This window comes from Ambystoma mexicanum, chromosome 6q, assembly GCF_040938575.1.
Source record: "Ambystoma mexicanum isolate Mex_15411 chromosome 6q, UKY_AmexF1_1, whole genome shotgun sequence".
Lineage (NCBI taxonomy): Eukaryota > Metazoa > Chordata > Amphibia > Caudata > Ambystomatidae > Ambystoma > Ambystoma mexicanum.
Genome location: NC_090937.1, coordinates 1,195,850,035 through 1,195,867,071, shown reverse-complemented (window position 1 = coordinate 1,195,867,071; position 17,037 = coordinate 1,195,850,035). Strand labels below are relative to the sequence as shown.

The 17,037-nt window shown below is 51.0% G+C and overlaps 1 protein-coding gene across 3 annotated transcripts in view; it reads right to left on the bottom strand.

Moving 5' to 3' along the window:
- The window catches only part of ARAP2 (ArfGAP with RhoGAP domain, ankyrin repeat and PH domain 2), a 1,740,202-nt gene that overhangs the window by 1,404,511 nt on the left and 318,654 nt on the right, over nucleotides 1–17,037 (bottom strand). The gene's annotated exons all lie outside the window — the stretch shown is intronic.

The window sequence follows — 17,037 nt, the reverse complement described above, 5'->3', positions numbered from 1 at the left end:
TTTGTGCTAGTCTGTATCCTACCCCTGCTGTATGTCTGTTCTGTTGTGCATCTCTACTATTGTATACCCCTGTAAAGTGCTCTGTTGCTTCTCAAAGCTACGTTTGCGCTCAACAAATACAATCATATTATTATTATTATTATTATTATTATTATTATTATTATTATTATTATTATTATTATTATTATTATTTTAGTATTAGTATTAGTATTAGTATTAGTAATATTAATATTGTTATTATTATTCTTATTATTATTATTAATAAGAAAAAGAAGAATAATAACAATAATAATAATAATACTAATACTAATACTAAAAATATTTAATAGCTGGTTTGGCTTCCAATGGTTCTCATGGATTGTCTAGCTTTCCCTACTATGACCAAAGATTAGTGTTGCAATGGGGTTGGGATGGTGCCTTAATCTTGATCAGATGGACTCAGGCTGGTTCACTCCTGCTCATGTAGGCCTCACTATCTCTGCTCTCACTCCTTTATTGCTCCTTTTTCTTCTCCTGCCAATCATTTATCCCTCCAATGCTTCACTCCTCCTAGTTCTTGCCTCCACCCTTTGATGCACCACTCCCCCCAGTCTACTTCACTACTCCCCTTCCTTATTCAAACCACTACTTCCTCCTTTGTCTCTACTACTCTCCTCCCACCACTACTGTTTCCTCCAAATCACTACTCACTTCCCCACACCATTACTACTCTTCTCCCACTGCTACTACTCTCCTCTAAACAGTATTACTCTCCTCCCACCACTACTACTACACTCTTACTCTCCTCCCACCTTTACTACTTAAACACCCTCCTTCCACCCAGTACCAACCACTTCACATTCACTCCTTACACTAACTTACTCTACTCAACCACCACACAAACACACACAATCTTGAACAAGGGGAATATAGCAATGAGTAACCCTTAATCCTTGAATGATCTGAATATTTCAATTACAAGGTCATACTGTTTGAAACCTTTGCCAAACAGTGGCTGAAGGTGCCGACCGAGAGTTCTTCCATGTTCATACTAGAAACTGAATCAAAGGAAATATTTCCTAATCAGTGCTCAAACACTGTACTAAGTGATACATTTCTAAGGTCCTGAAGAAGGCGGTACAGATTTTGTATTTTTGCCGAAACCGCTACCCCAAGTGGCTAGATCAAGATACATTCCAGATCTATAGTTCTTTTTAATTGCAATTGAAGCAATATGCCTGGGTCTCTGCCATCTATGTCTCCCAGGGTAGGCATGCAAATTAAATGTTTATTGTTTAATGCCCGCTCTTTGGGGGCCCATGTTCACTCCATCCCTACAAACCCCTTCAGGAACACTTGCCTGAATTGGTTTTTATTACAGAAATGTGGCTCACTGCAGTATCCGGCCTGCGGGTTGCCCTTACGCTGCCACCTGATTACCACATTTTTTAGCTTGATTGCCCCCCATGTGGGAGGTGGGCTGGCTTTGATCTACCACTCACATTTTTTGTACACAACCGCTATGTACACACACAATCTAAAAATGGAGGCACACCTATTAAGGATAGTCCTCTACCCTTGTCGAGTTGTTAATTTCCTTCTCACTTATCGGCCTCCGTATTTGGTTACAGCTTTGCTTTTGATTTCTCTGAGGCCATCGCACATTTGAATTTGCAAGTGGCTGAGCTTATTGTTTTGGGGATTGTAACTTGCACACAAACAATCCAGTGGACCCGCAGGCAGCACTGCTGTTGTCCGCCTTATATGATCTGGCTCTCCCTCAGTTGATTGAGGGGCCTACTCATGAGCTCTAGAATACCCTGGATCTGCTATTTGCGGCCCAGGGGTCAATGGTAATTCGTCCCCACCTGCCTGTCGTGTGGTCAGACCACTTTGTCATTCATTTTGCTATTTCCTCTTCCCCTTCTGCTGATCTTTCAGCACTCTGTAACCCTGCTTACAGTAATTGGCGATTTGGTGACATTTCATTGTTGGTGGAGGAAATCCTTTCCTTTTGACCATCATTGGAAATGGTGGATCTGGCTTCACTTTCCACAGCCTGCTCCATCGCAGCAGATACTCTGGCCCTGTTGAGAAATGTGAAACAGTGTAGGCTACCCTCAGAGCCCTGGTTTTCTGCAGCACTGGCTGGTCTTCGACTTCTCTGCATAAGGGCTGAGCGCAAGTGGCAGGCTTCTTACTGCCTACCATCCTGCAGGGCTTTGTGCCAAGCCATTGTGATATTTCAGACTGCTGATTTTGAAGTCAAATGCCTATATGTGTCTTTGTGATTGGAGTTAGCAGTGAACAAACCTAGGGAATTGTAAAGGCTTGTTTGATCATTGTCTACTGTCCCTCCCACCCCGCCCCCCCCCCGCCCGGTCCAATACCAATGTTCATTGACAAAGCTTGTGCAGCTCTTTGTCTGAGTTTTTCAGGACATAATTGTCATGATCAGTCATCAAATTGTTGATGCAGGCTCTCAGTCTTTATTGTCCACTAGGCTCAGTTCCCTCCTGACTGTTCAGGGCTTTGGGGTAATTTTCTCGGTTTATAACCTGAGGATGTAATTAGGGCTACCAATGGCCTTACATCTGCCCCTCTGTCGGATTCCATCCATTTAGCAGTTCTGAAAGATTGTATGCATAGTATTGGTCTTGGGGTGTCATCTGCAGTTAATTCTTCTTTTTCCAGTGGCTCTGTTCCCCCCTCACTGAAGCATGCTATGGCAATCTCTCTATTGAAAACACCTTCATTGAATCCTTCTATCCCTTCTAATTTCCTGCCTATCTCTCTGGTTTCTTTCTTTATAAAGCTGCTTGAATCATTGGTGATGCCTATCCCTTGTTCCCATCTTGAGGACTCTGTTTTTCTTGATCCTTATCAATATGATTTTCGGGACGGGCAAGGTTCTGAGTTGGTGTTGGTCTCCATTTGAATGATCTGGCTGGCCTGGTGGACCAGAAGGGTGTCAGAGCACTGATCTTGCTAGATCTATCGTCTGATTTTGACACAGTTGACCATTCCATTCTAGCCAATAGTCTGGCCTCTGCGGGCAATGCCGCTCCTATCCATGCCTGGTTCTGACCTTTTTTTGCAGATTGTCACCAGTCTCTTTCATTTTTTCCCTTTCCTTTTGCCCCGTTGCATATCTATTTTCAACCTCTGATTAAACTGTTTCACACTTTTGAGTTCAGGTGTTACTCTTATGCAGATGGCACCCAGATACTGGTGCGTCTTGACTTGATGTAGCAGTCTATGGCCGCTCGCTACAAGGCTGGACTCCTCTCCATTAACACCTGGGTGAGAAATAATTGGCTTCTTCTCAATGGCAGCAAGACAGAGGTTCTGGTGGTGGGAAAAAATTGCATCCCTATCCTTGTAGCTCGGTTTGCAAATCAGTATATTTCAAGCTGAATGTCCTGGGGAAGGTTCTTCCTTTTCTTCTGGCAGGGCTGCTTCCCACGGTAGTACCTGCCATGGTGTCAGGTTCACTTGATTACATCAATTCCCTATATTTGCCTCAACCTCTTTACCTACTGCACCGTTTACATGTTCTTCAGAATACGGAAGCCAGAGTGGACTCCCAGGCACCATTCTGGGCTTTGGCCCCCCCCTATCTTGGTTACTCTGTACTGGCTTCTGGTTGCCAAATGGGTGAAATTTAAAGCATTATGCATTGTCTCCTATGCATTCTATGGCACTTGATCAGAGTACTTATTGGCAAAGTTTGGCCCCTATGTTCCATCGCATTTTCATGCGCTCTGCCTCTCTTTGTCTTATCCAGGTCCCTCGTTTCCAATGCTGCAGTACTGGGAGTCGTGTCTTCTCGGTATTGGCGGGGCGACTTTGGAATGCTTTGCCTCTGTTTCAATGGAATACACAGGGCCATCTTTTTTTTGTCGAGCCTTAAAGACTTTCTTATTTTAGGCCCTTCTCTTCTATTATCACATTTTCTCCTTGCTGCCTTATCCCTCACAGTTAGTGGCATGATGCCCTTGTTAGTGACTGTGTGCTTTATAAATAAATAAATACATACATTGTGGTATTAATTAGGGAGCATATTTGTGAGGAGAATACATCTGATTCCCTCAACGTTGTTGTCATTTTAAAACTTTTAAAATCTTAAAACCCTCCTTTGATTTCCACTTTCTGGATTCTAATTCTCTCTTTTCCCTTTTCTGGTCCTTTGATGAGCACTATTGATTTTTTCAGTTTGAGTTGAGTTCTTTGTCCTTGTACAGTATCTAAAATAGGCTTCTGAGCTGTCAGGCATCAATTTCTTGTCTACAACATTCAGAGGTTCTTTCTTATTTTGTCCACTTTTTAGATAGGAAGCACACCATCACGTTCACGTTTCTCGGTCTCAGCCTCTGGGGGGGGGGGGGAGAGTGTGTAGTTGGTAGTAAAACCATGACCTTGTCCCCACCTGAAAGTCCATAGCTTGAAAGGTCTCTTTGTTATATGCCTCCTTCTGTCTTGCTTGGGCACAGTGCATATTGGTACAAACCCGACAATGCACCTTCTCCATGTACTCCCATGTTCTGGACAATAGGATGGACACTGGTGTGTGGTGATTCTCGGTTTGTTCCCATTCTTCTCACATGATGTTTAATACTTCTCACGGATTTCACCTGCACACCAGTTTAAACAGTGAAATTTTGCAGAGGTTGTACTTGTCTTTCAGATGACAAACAATATCCAGGGGATCAGGTCATTGTAATTTGTGTCGTCTTCAGCCATTAGTTTTCTGAGGATCCGTCTTAATGTCTGGGTTAATCCCTCTACCAGGCCGTCCATTTGAGGTTGATAGATTGAGATTGGGGGAGTTCCAATATTCATTAGGCTCTTCATATCATGCATCAGCTTTCACATGAACAAGCTTTGTTGTTCAGTAAGGATCTCACTTGGAAAGCCCTCTAACATGAAATACATATCAGAAACTTCAGGGTGGCTTTTGTGGTGTTGCTCCTCAATGGAAAGGCTTCTGGGTATCTGTGTTGGAATGCAAGTGCAATGTCCTAAACGCGGAAGGAGGTTCAAACTGTGCAAATTCTATTAGCAAGGAGAGCTAGTCATTTAGTGTCAGCATTTTGTCATTTGGTTTAGCATTCCTGCACATGTGTTATTCGTAGTTAGCCTTGACAAATTGGAGAGAGCATCACACCATGAAAGGAGGACCAGCAACAATAATGATGATTATATGTAGAGTTTAGGCCCAGCATATTTTTAGGGCTTTTTATCTAGCATTAGGGAATTAAGTGTATTTTCTTTGCATTTTTTGTATATAAGGGAACTCAGAATGTGTTGCTTTGGTAGATGGTGGAAGGGTGCCACGTAGTGCAAACATTAAGTAGGATAGATGTTGAGTTTCTAGTAAAATAAGGCATGTTGTTCACGTGAGCAAGAGTTTGGCCATTTTGTGTTAAGCCCCGTTAGAGGTTGCAGTTTCTGTCAGAGTATTAGGCTGCAGTTTGGAGCTTCTGTTCTGTTGATTTATTTAGACTTTGCAATTTCTTCCCTCCAGGGAATGTTTATACAGCTAAGGTCCCTGGAGGAAGAGGGAAGCACTGTACAGATTGTAAGCCAAGCCACCCGCAGGAGCTTTGAATGAAGTGCTTTATATTAGTATTCTTTTTGATGATTAAATTAGCACAGGAGCTGCAAAGGAGAAATCTTACTGAAAACAAGGCCTTGTGTCCAGACATTGCCAAAGAGTTTAACTAGGTTGTGGTTATATTGCCCCCGTTGAGAAGTGGCAGACCCATTAGAACTACAGGTGTCAAGCTAAATAGAGTAAAAAAATCCAAGAAATACATTCAATACATTAATCCCCAAGGGCAGTACCTCGGCTGCGTTTTTTTATAAAGACACCTGGTTCCCAATAGAGATAGGAAAGCAACATGTTTCAAGATGGGAGTCGCAAGAGGTGATGCCAAAGAGTGCAGCTGCAAGCTGGAAGAGCCATTCGGGTTTGTCAAGTTGTCTGATCTCATGAGAAAGTAGTATTGTGTCCACTTTATTGCCACAGGGTATTGACTTCATTGTTCACACTCTCTCATGATTGGGTCTCTTAAAGGGGCATGCACCTTACGAATTATCTGAAGATTTTTTGTCCAATAAGAAAAGTCCATTGTTGCAACAAGTTACCTGAATGTAATAGACAAATCGGAACAAAGTATTTTTTGCTCACTGCACATCGAGGTCATTCGCTGGGGGCTGTACTCATGTCATCACGGATACTTAATTGACCAATGGGAAAATAAAATGTAGTCAATGTAGATTTGTGTACAGGGGATAGCCAATAGGAATTGTGGGATTAATCATTATTATTATTCAAATCTGTACCAACCTTTTTACATTCAATCCTTAATCTAACTTACCCTACTCATTCACCACATAACAACATTTGATCAAACTGCAGTACCCTTACACTCATTAAACCAATACCACACTTTTTCAAACTGTACACTCCACTGATTCCTGCTTCTTCCTGTCTGTCTCTTGGTCCGCCTCCTTCTGCACCTTTGACCTCATATGGACAACTCACACTTCCTGTTTCCTGCTTATATTACCATTGTTCTGCCGTGATTGGGCAGCTTGCCCTAGCCAATCCCAATCTATCTTCCCCTCCTTGGAGGTGTATTGTACAAAGGGAAGTTCGACCATGGAAGGACTGCCAGCTCATTGTCCCAGTCTTTGTTCAGGTTTCCATGTTGATTGAACTCCCTGGTAAGCATAGTCTCTGGAGGAGGTCTGACACCTCAATCATGTCTCAGGTAGTCTATGATTAAAGTCTCTGTGGAGCAACCATCTAGGTGCCAATGCATGCCTCTAATTGGCATGTGCTCATGTGGGACCTATAATGCTGCTACATCATTCCCACGCTCTCCCTGCGGCCAGCTACGGACACAGGATTCACTGCATCTTGGAGGGATGTTTATAGTGATATGTGTCTCTGATATGGGAGAATGGTTTGGGTTTGGTGGTCTGTTGCTCACCTGCTTCAAAGGCTCTATAAAAGATAGAAAGAGACTGGCAACCATTTTGTCTTAGAGGCATGGTGTGAGACACACGTGTACTGCAATACGACATACTAACACTTAGAGAAGTGGTGGAAAGTGGACTCCTCACTGCCGAATGACCCCCAAAGCAGAGGGCTGACTTGGATTTTCCACTGGAAGGCTTACCACCTTTGACTGAGAGAAATCTCTAATCCCTCTTGACAAGCACCATACACAGGCCTTGTCACAATGTATAGGATATTGCATGCCGTGGCTCTACCCTACCAACACCTTCAAGACCTCTATGTGAAGGCATGGAGTCAGTACTACGCCCCTGTTTTCTGTTTCTGCATCCATGCAGCACTGATTGTGGAGGTTGAGTGTGATGACAGTATTGAGCCGTCAGATTGGGGACATGGCAATGGTATGGGGCAAACCAAAGAGCAAGTGAGTGTATTTGGATAAATTGGCGGCCATGAAATTCGAATTGACAGCATTTGGAAACTGGGAAGCAATGAGGTAGTGTTGAGGCAATGACAGTGCCTTAGAGCAGAATTAGGACATTAAGAGTGGCATGGGGCAGGTCAGGGGGGTGGCTAAGCAGTTTTGTGGAATGAACATTACATGGGACTAATCAGTTTGTAGTGGAGCAGTTCTGAGGCAATAATATCAATATGGGGAAAACAGGACAACAGGACAGATTTGGGGAAATAGGAGGGAAACTGGATCAAATTTAGGGAATTAGATTGAGATATATATATTACATGGCCACAGTAGTGGCCATGTAGTTATGGTTAAGTTGCTGTTTCCATAGGAAGAGCACTTTTTGGGTGGCTTATAACTTCGGTCCCCTGGATGAATCCACACCAAATTTTGCAAAAAAAAGTATATGGCCCACTCTGAATCTTTTTGCAAAGTTTGGTGAGGTTTGGTCTAGGGGGGGCAAAGTTATAGGGGGGTCCCAAATGTTTTTTTTTCCCCATAGACTGAATGGGAAAAAAACTTTGCGCACGCCTACAGCTCAAACCCCTGGATGGATTTTCACCAAATTTGGACCAGGAGCAGCGGTTTGGTCCTGAAAGTGTGCTTTTGCAAATTTGGTGGAAATCCGTCTAGTCGTTTTTTAAAAAACGACCAAAAAGTAGGTCAGAAAAAATTAGTGATATCTGTGTCCGCTTTGCGGACACACTTCCCTGTTCGCTCCGCGGACAGGCCAAGGATTGGGCAAGTGGCTTGCGTGGTGTCCGCGGACATGTTACATGCTTTCCCATTGGCTGCAGTGCAGCGTGCAGCGCGTCGGATTTTGCAAGACACTCGCCATCTTTTTTTATGGTTTGCCTGAGAGCCGAGGAGCGGGATCTGCCGCCTGCTAGTAAGGTCATGCCCATGTCTCCCCTGTTCCCCCGACCCCCCGCTCATGCACCGTGTCTTCCTCCCATTCCCCCACCCCCCCCGCTCATGCCCTGTGTCTCCTTCCTGTCCCCCCCACCCCCGCTCTTGCCCCGTGTCTCCCCTGTTCCTCTAGCCCCGGCTCACACCACCGGCACACGGTGGCCTGCGGAGGGCCGAGGAGCGGGATCTGCCGCCTGCACACTAAGGTTATGTCCGTTACTCCCTCTCGATCCCCCACCCCCCGCTCATCCCCCGTGTCTCCCCTGTTCCCCCCACCACCCGCTAATCCCTCGTGTCTCCCCTGTTCCCCAACCCCCCACTCATGACCTGTGTCTCCCCCTTGTTCCCCCCACCCCCTGCTCATGCCCCATGTCTCCCTCATGATCCCCCCACCCCTGCTCATGCCCCGTGTCTCCCCTGTTGCCCCCCAGCCCCCCGCTCATGACCCATGTCTCCCTCGTGTTGCCCCCACTCCCCGCTCATGCCCCATGGCTCCCTCATGTTACCACCCGCTCATGCCCCGTGTCTCCCTCCTGTACCCCCACCCCCCGCTCATGCCCCGTGTCTGCCCTGTTCCCCCCACCCCCTGCTCATGTCTCCTCTGTTCCCCCCCACCCCCCGCTCATGCCCCGGGTCTCCCTCCCGTTCCCCACACCCCCTGCTCATGCCCCGTGTCTGCCCTGTTCCCACCACCCCCCGCTCATGTCGCCTCTGTTCCCCCCAGCCCCTGCTCATGACCCGTGTCTCCCTTGTTCCCCTCACCGCCTTTCATGCCCCGTGTCTCCCTTCTGTCCCCCCACCCCCATCTCATGCCCCGTGTCTCCGTCACGATCCCCCAACCCCCCACTCATGCCCCGTGTCTCCCGTGTCCCCCCATCCCCGCTCATGCCCTGTGTCTCCCCTGTTCCCCCCACCCCCGCTCATGCCCTGTGTCTCCCTCATGTTGCCCCCCCGCTAATGCCCCGTGTCTCCTTCATGTTGCCCCCCACCCCCTGCTCATGCCCCATGCCCCGTGTCTCCCTCGTGTTACCCACCACCCCACGCTCATGCCCCGTGTCTCCCTCACGATCCCCCCACCCCCCACTCATGCCCCGTGTCTCCCGTGTCCCCCCATCCCCGCTCATGCCCTGTGTCTCCCCTGTTCCCCCCTACCCCCCGCTCATGCCCCATGTCTCCCCTGTTCCCCCCCACCCCCTGCTCATGCTCTGTGTGTGCCCTGTTCCCCCCACCCCCGCTCATGCCCCGTGTTACCCCCACCAACTGCTCATGCCCTGTGTCTCCCCTGTTCCCCCCAGCCCCCGCTCATGCCCCGTGTCTCCCTCGTGTTACCCCCCACCCTCCACTCATGCCCCATGTCTCCCCTGTTCCTCCCAGCCCCCCGCTCATGCCCTGTGTCTCCCCTGTTCCTCCCAGCCCCCCGCTCATGCCCCGTGTCTCCCTCCTGTTGCCCCCCACACACCGCTCATGCCCTGTGTTTGCCCTGTTCCCCCCACCCCCGCTCATGCCCCATGTCTCCCTCGTGTTGCCCCCACCCCCCACTCATGCCCTGTGTCTCCCTCGTGTTGCCCCCGACCCCGCTCATGCCCCGTGTCTCCCTTGTGTTCCCCCCACCCCACGCTCATGCCCCGTGTCTGCCTCCTGTATCCCCTAGACCTTGCTCATGCCCCGTGTCTGCCCTGTTCCCCCCACCCCCTGCTCATGCCCCGTGACTCCCCTGTTGCTCCCAGCCCTCCGCTTATGCCCCGTGTCTCCCCTGTTCCTCCCAGCCCCCGCTCATGCCCCGTGTCTCCCTCCTGTTGCCCCCCACACACCGCTCATGCCGGTGTTTGCCCTGTTCCCCCCACCCCGCTCATGCCCCGTGTCTCCCTCGTGTTGCCCCCACCCCCTGCTCATGCCCCGTGTCTCCCTTGTGTTGCCCCCACCCCCGCTCATGCCCCGTGTCACCCTTGTGTTGCCCTCCACCCCCGCTCATGCCCCGTGTCTCCCTTGTGTTCCCCCCACCCCCCGCTCCTGCCCTGTGTCCCCTGTTCCCCGCCACCCCCCGCTCATGCCCCGTGTCGCCCCTGTTCCCCCCACCCCCTGCTCATGCCCTGTGTATGCCCTGTTCCCCCCACCCCCGCTCATGCCCCGTGTCTCCCCTATTCCCCTCCACCCCCTGCTCATGCCCCATGTCTCCCTCGTGTTACCCCCTACCCCCCTCGCATGCCCCGAGTCTCCCTCCTGTCCCCCAACCCCCTCTCATACCCCATGTCTCCCTCACAATCCCCCCACCCCCCACTAATGCCCCGTATCTCCACTGTTCCCACCCACCCTCCGCTCATGCCCCGTGTCTCCCCTGTTCCCACCAGCCCCCCGCTCATGCCCTGTGTCTCCCTCCTGTTGCCCCCCACCCCCCCGCTCATGCCCTTTGTCTGCCCTGTTTCCCCCACCCCCGCTCATGCCCCGTGTCTCCCTCGGTTTGCCCCCACCCCCCGCTTATGCCCTGTGTCTCCCTCGTGTTGCCCCCACCCCCGCCCCGTGTCTCCCTCATGTTGCCCCCACCCCCGCTCCTGCCCCATGTCTCCCTCGAGTTGCCCCCCACCCCTGCTCATGTCCCGTGTCTTCCTCCTGTACCCCCACCGCCGCTCATGCCCAGTGTCTCCCTCGTGTACCCACCCACCCCCTATTCATGCCCCGTGTCTCCCTCGTGTTCCCCCAACCCCCACTCTTGCCCCGTGTCTCCCTCGTGTTCCCCCCACCCCCGCTCATGCCCCGTGTCTCCCCTGTTCCCCCCACCCCCGTTCATGCCCCGTGTCTCCACTGTTCTCCGCCACCCCCCGCTCATGACCCGTGTGTGTCTCCCCTGTTCCCCCCACCTCCCGCTCATGCCCCGTGTGTGTCTCCCCTGTTCCCCCCAACCCCTGCTCATGCCCCGTGTCTCCCCTGTTCCCCCCCAGCCACCGCTCATGCCCTGTGTCTCCCTCGTGTTATCCCCACCCCCCCTCTCATGCCCCGTGTCTCCCTCCTGTCCCCCCAACCCCCTCTCATGCCCCGTGTCTACCTCACGATCCCCCCACCCCCCACTCATGCCCCGTGTCTCCCCTGTTCCCCCCACCCCCGCTCATGCCCCGTGTCTCCCCTGTTCCCCCCAGCCCCTCGCTCATGCCCCGTGTCTCCCTCCTGTTGCCCCCCACCCCCCGCTCATGCCTGCCCTGTTCCCCCATCCCCCGTTCATGCCGTGGCTCCCTCGTGTTGCCCCCACCCCCGTTCATGCCCCGTGTCTCCCTCGTGTTGCCCCCACCCCCCGCTCATGCCCCGTGTCTCCCTCGTGTTGCCCCCCACCCCCTGCTAATGCTCCGTGTCTCCCTCGTGTTGCCCCCACCCCGTTCATGCCCCGTATCTTTCTTGTGATACCGACCAACCCCCGCTCATGCCCCGTGTCTCCCTCCTGTACCCCCACCCCCATTCATGCCCTGTGTCTGCCCTGTTACCCCATTCCCCGCTCATACCCCGTGTCTCCCCTGTTCCACCCACCCCCTGCTCATGCTCTGTGTCTTCCCTGTTCCTCCCACCCCCTGCTCATGCCCCGTGTCTCCCCTGTTCCCCCGACCCCCTGCTCATGCCCTGTGTGTGTCCTGTTCCCCCCACCCCCGCTCATGCCCCGTGTCTCCCTCATGTTACCCCCAACCCCCGCCCATGCCCCGTGTCTCCCCTGCTCGCCCACCCTCCGCTCATGCCCCATGTCTCCCTCGTGTTACCCCCCACTCCCGCTCATGCCCCGTGTCTCCCTCCTGTCTCCCCAACCCCCCTCTCATGCCCCGTGTCTCCCTCACGATCCCCCCACCCCCCACTCATGCCCCGTGTTCCCCCCCACCAACCCGCTCATGCCCCGTGACTCTCCTGTTCCCCCCAGGCACCCCGCTCATGCCCCGTGTCTCCCTCCTGTAGCCCCCCACCCCCTGCTCATGCCCCGTGTCTGCCCTGTTTCCCCCACCCCCACTCATGCCCCGTGTCTCCCTCGTGTTGCCCCCACCCCCTGCGCATGCCCCGTGTCTCCCTCGTGTTGCCCCCACCCCTCGCTCATGCCCCGTGTCTCCCTTGTGTTGCCCCCCACCCCAGCTCATGCCCCGTGTCTCCCTCGTGTTCCCCCCACCCCCCACTCATGCACCGTGTCTCCCTCGTGTTCCCCCCACCCCCTGCTCATGCCCCGTGTCTCCCTTGTTAACCCCCCACCCCCCGCTGATGTCCCGTGTGTCTCCTGTTGCCCCCTACCCCCTGCTCGTGCCCCATGTCTCCCTCGTGTTCCCCCCACACCCCACTCATGCCCCATGTCTCGCCTGGTCCCACCCACCCCCCCGCTCATGCCTTGTTGTGTTCTCTTTATACACCCCGCCTTCCCTTTCCATGGTGGCCATTTTTTTTTACCACCCGGGGTTCCCACTTTGAGGACCTAAGATGCTAGTGGTCTTCATCTATTGAAAAGGATGTTATGGTGACGTTGCACTAATAAAAACCTATGAAATTCAGTAGAAAGAAAAAGTGTTACAGGGACGTTATGGTTTAGTTGCACTAATAAAAACCTATGTAATTCAATGAAAAAACTTTGTTAAAGGGACAATATGGTTAAGTTGCGCTACTAATAACCTATGAAATTCAGTGAAAAAACTTTGTTAAAGGGACGTTATGGTTAAGTTGCGCTACTAAAAACCTATGAAATTCAGTGAATAAACTTTGTTAAAGGGACATTATGGTTCCAAGTAAAACAGAAAAACCCTTGAAATTCGCCAGTTATGGTAAGCTAAGCAACCATAACTCGCGCCACCACCGTGCACTGCTAAGACTAACACCCACGACATTAAAGATGACATCACAAATGTCATTGATGAGATCACTGATGACATCACATGTCTGGCTCACTCTTATTTTTGACATATCTAGGCCACATGGTTTTCTTCAGTAACAGTCAGAAACTAAAAATGTTATTATATTTGTAAACGTATCCTTCAAGTAGGTTCTTACAGTAATTCCCTTAGAGTCCAGTCACATCATATGAAACATATACATAGGGGAAGACACAAGCTTGAAAACAGCAATCCTTTTTGTGCATAAAGATAATCAATAGACTTATCAGCACTTTCTGATAGTTCTGTTGTTTTTTTATGGCTGTAATTTCCCTGTATATGGTCATATGTGTATACATTGCACTCACATTTCATGAAAACTAAACACACATGTGATGTCATCAGTGATGTCATCAATGACATTTGTGATGTCATCTTTGATGTTGTGGGTGTTAGTCTTAGCAGTGCACGGTGGTGGCGCGAGTTAAGGTTGCTTAATTTACCATAACTGGAAAATTTCAAGGGTTTTTCGGTTTTACTTGGAACCATAACGTCCCTTTAACAAAGTTTTTTCACTGAATTTCGGTTTTGTTCGCAAGCAAAGTGAAACTGTTCTAAGAACACTCGCGGTGTCCGGGGAGTGTTCGTAGGGGGTGTCCTGAGGACGCTGTCCGTATTGTTCTCTGTCAAGTTGAATGTGTTCTAAGAACACCCGCGGTGTCCTGAAATGTTCGCAAATAAACAAAATGGGGGTGTTCTGAAGACATTTTTGAGAACACTCCCGGTGTCCTGAAATGTTAGTAGGGGGTGTCCTGAGGACGCTCTCCGTATTGTTCTCTGTCAAGTTGAATGTGTCCTAAGAACACTCGCGGTGTCCTGAAATGTTTGCAAATAAACAAGATGGTGGTATTCTGAAGACGCTTCTAAGAACACTCGCGGTGTCCGGGGAGTGTTCGTAGGGGGTGTCCTGAGGATGCTGTCCGTATTGTTCTCTGTCAAGTTGAATGTGTCCAAAGAACACTCGCGGTGTCCTGAAATGTTTGCAAATAAACAAAATGGGAGTGTTCTGAAGACGCTTCTAAGAACATTCGCAGTGTCCGGGGAGTGTTCGTAGGGGGTGTCCTGAGGACGCTGTCCGTATTGTGTTCTGTCAAGTTGAATGTGTCCTAAGAACACTCACGGTGTCCTGAAATGTTCGCAAATAAACAAGATGGTGGTGTTCTGAAGACGCTTCTAAGAACACTCCCGGTGTCCTGGAATGTTCGTAGGGGGTGTCCTGAGGACGCTGTCCGTATTGTTCTCTGTCAAGTTGAATGTGTTCTAAGAACACCCGTGGTGTCCTGAAATGTTCGCAAATAAACAAAATGGGGGTGTTCTGAAGACGCTTCTAAGAATACTCGCGGTGTCTGGAGAGTGTTCGTAGGGGGTGTCCTGAGGACGCTGTCCGTATTGTTCTCTGTCAAGTTGAATGTGTCCTAAGAACACTCGCGGTGTCCTGAAATGTTCGCAAATAAACAAGATGGTGGTGTTCTGAAGAAGCTTCTAAGAACACTCCCGGTGTCCTGGAATGTTCGTAGGGGGTGTCCTGAGGACGTTGTCCGTATTGTTCTCTGTCAAGTTCAAAGTGTTCTAAGAACACTCACATTGTTCGCGGACATTAAAAGTTTCCCATAGATCATAGTTGAAATGTTTGACTCTATGGATGTGATATGCTGCGGTGGTTGTTGCCAGGGCATAGAGTCTTGGGTGCATGGCCAAATGCCCCCCCACTCATGCCCCGTGTCTCCCGCTTGACTTTTCCGATATGAGGCCATAAGTATTCAGTTGCAAAAGTTCAAGCCTTAATTGTCTGTTGTCCTTTTCTCTATTTCAGATGTAGGATGAAGAATCCGCGTAGAGGAATGGATTCGCCGAAGGTAAACTCTGGTGAGTCTTTTTGATGGATGGTTCCCTTAGTGATCTTGCTTTCACCCACTAATGCGTGTGTCTTTTTCCCCTTAGGGGCCGGGGTACGGAAGTGCCAAAGAAGCGCCGCCGACCCGAGGTGAGGAAAGATTGTCCCAACAATAATCAGGTAAGTCTTAAGGTGGAAGAATCAGGCCTTCCTCGATCTGTTCCTTCGCTCACCTTTGTTTTGTCTTTTTTTTCCCCTTAGGGGCCGGGGTACGGCAGTGCTAAAGAAGCGGTGCCGACCTGAGGTGTGGAAAGATTGTCCCAACAAAAATCAGGTAAGCCTTAAGGTGGAAGAATCAGGCCTTCCTCAATCTGTTCCTTCACTCACCTTTGTTTTGTCTCTTTTTCTCCTTAGGCGCTGAAAGGCGACGGCTGGTGCCAATGGTCACTGAAGAGCCCGAGGGCGCCTCGTGAAGGTGAGTGGAACACGGCGCTGCAGCGAGCGATGCGATGCGCTTCTAAAAATAATGTCTTTTCCCAGGATCATCGGAGTGATGGTTCTGGACTCCGGATGGAGGTAGGTAAAGTTCAATTATTCACCTTTCTCTCCTTTCCTTCCTTTTCAGGTGTTCCAGGTTGCAGGCGGGTGTGGCTGGAGCCAGGATGCAGGAGCAGACACGGTGAGCGTCCAGCTGCTAGATGCAGAACAACGCAAAGCGTGAGCTGCTGTCTGGGCGTGGTTTAAATAGCCCCCAAAGTAGTTTCAGGTAAGCATTCTTCCTCATCCACGCCCGAGTGGTAAAATAGTCCCATAGGTAAAATAGTCCCTTTCAGACCTCAAGGAGGTCTGGATCCGGCAGCATGGTCTGCATCAGGTAAGTCCATCCAAGCACTCCCATAATGAGACTGGCGCCTATGGTGCCAGGACTGATGCCTTCTATGAGCCTGGCGCCAAAGGCGCCAGGACAATGTCCAAAGAGCCCCTATAAGGGGTTGCTGGGTCCCTCCCTGGGGACATGATGTCTGCTTTCGGGACGCTGGGCCTGAACTGGCTTCCCGGGAGTAGGCATCATGACACACACGGGAGAAACTCCCAATCCAGGGTCCTCCTGCCCTCTGGCTGATGCCTGCCCCTCTGATGTTGATGGCCCCGAGCACTCAACACTCCCACCTTATGCCTGCTTCTGCTGTGCCTGTGCCCTGCCTCTTGCTGCCTGCACGTCCTCCTCCGGCTGGGGTGCAGTTGTTGTGGTGGCCACCCCTGCTGGATGTCCGACTCCCGACTGTGGCAGGGATGTGTCCTCCACCAGCCTGGCCGCAGGGTCAGAGGCAGCTCTACAGGAAACCCAGGTGATACATGGGTGGGAAGATGGCATGGAGGACGATTGGTGCATAGGAGATTCAGGTGAGGAGGGGGACGGCAGAAGGTCCAGCACACGGAGGAATCCAGCACTGGTGACCCATCCTAGTAGGTCAACACGGTCAAAGAGGCATCCGAGATAACATGCAGTGTCTTCACAAAAACACTGCAGTTCATCTCGCATGCCCCGTTGATGCAACACCATCCCAGCCAGGACAGGCTCAACCCGGTCCCGGATTGCCATGTCTGCAGGGAGAGGAAGGCCAGTTGTTGTGCACTCATCCCCTCCCTGAAAACGGGTCTGGACATAGGCATCCTTGCCGGTGCGGGATGATGCAGTCACAGGATCGAGGACAGGATTACACACAGGCACCTCCGCGGCGGCCTGTGCTGCCTCCTGTCCCTACCCCAGGACTGCACCACTAGCACCAGTGGAATCCCCCCTCATACCCTGTGTCCCTTCCATGGCCTCCTCCTCCACCAAACCCCCCACCAACCTGGATGACTCCGTGCCATCTTCCTCCGTTGGACCCTGTGGGGTCTCAACTGCCCCTTCTGCTGCCGAGGAGTCCACCTCCGACCTCCGCCT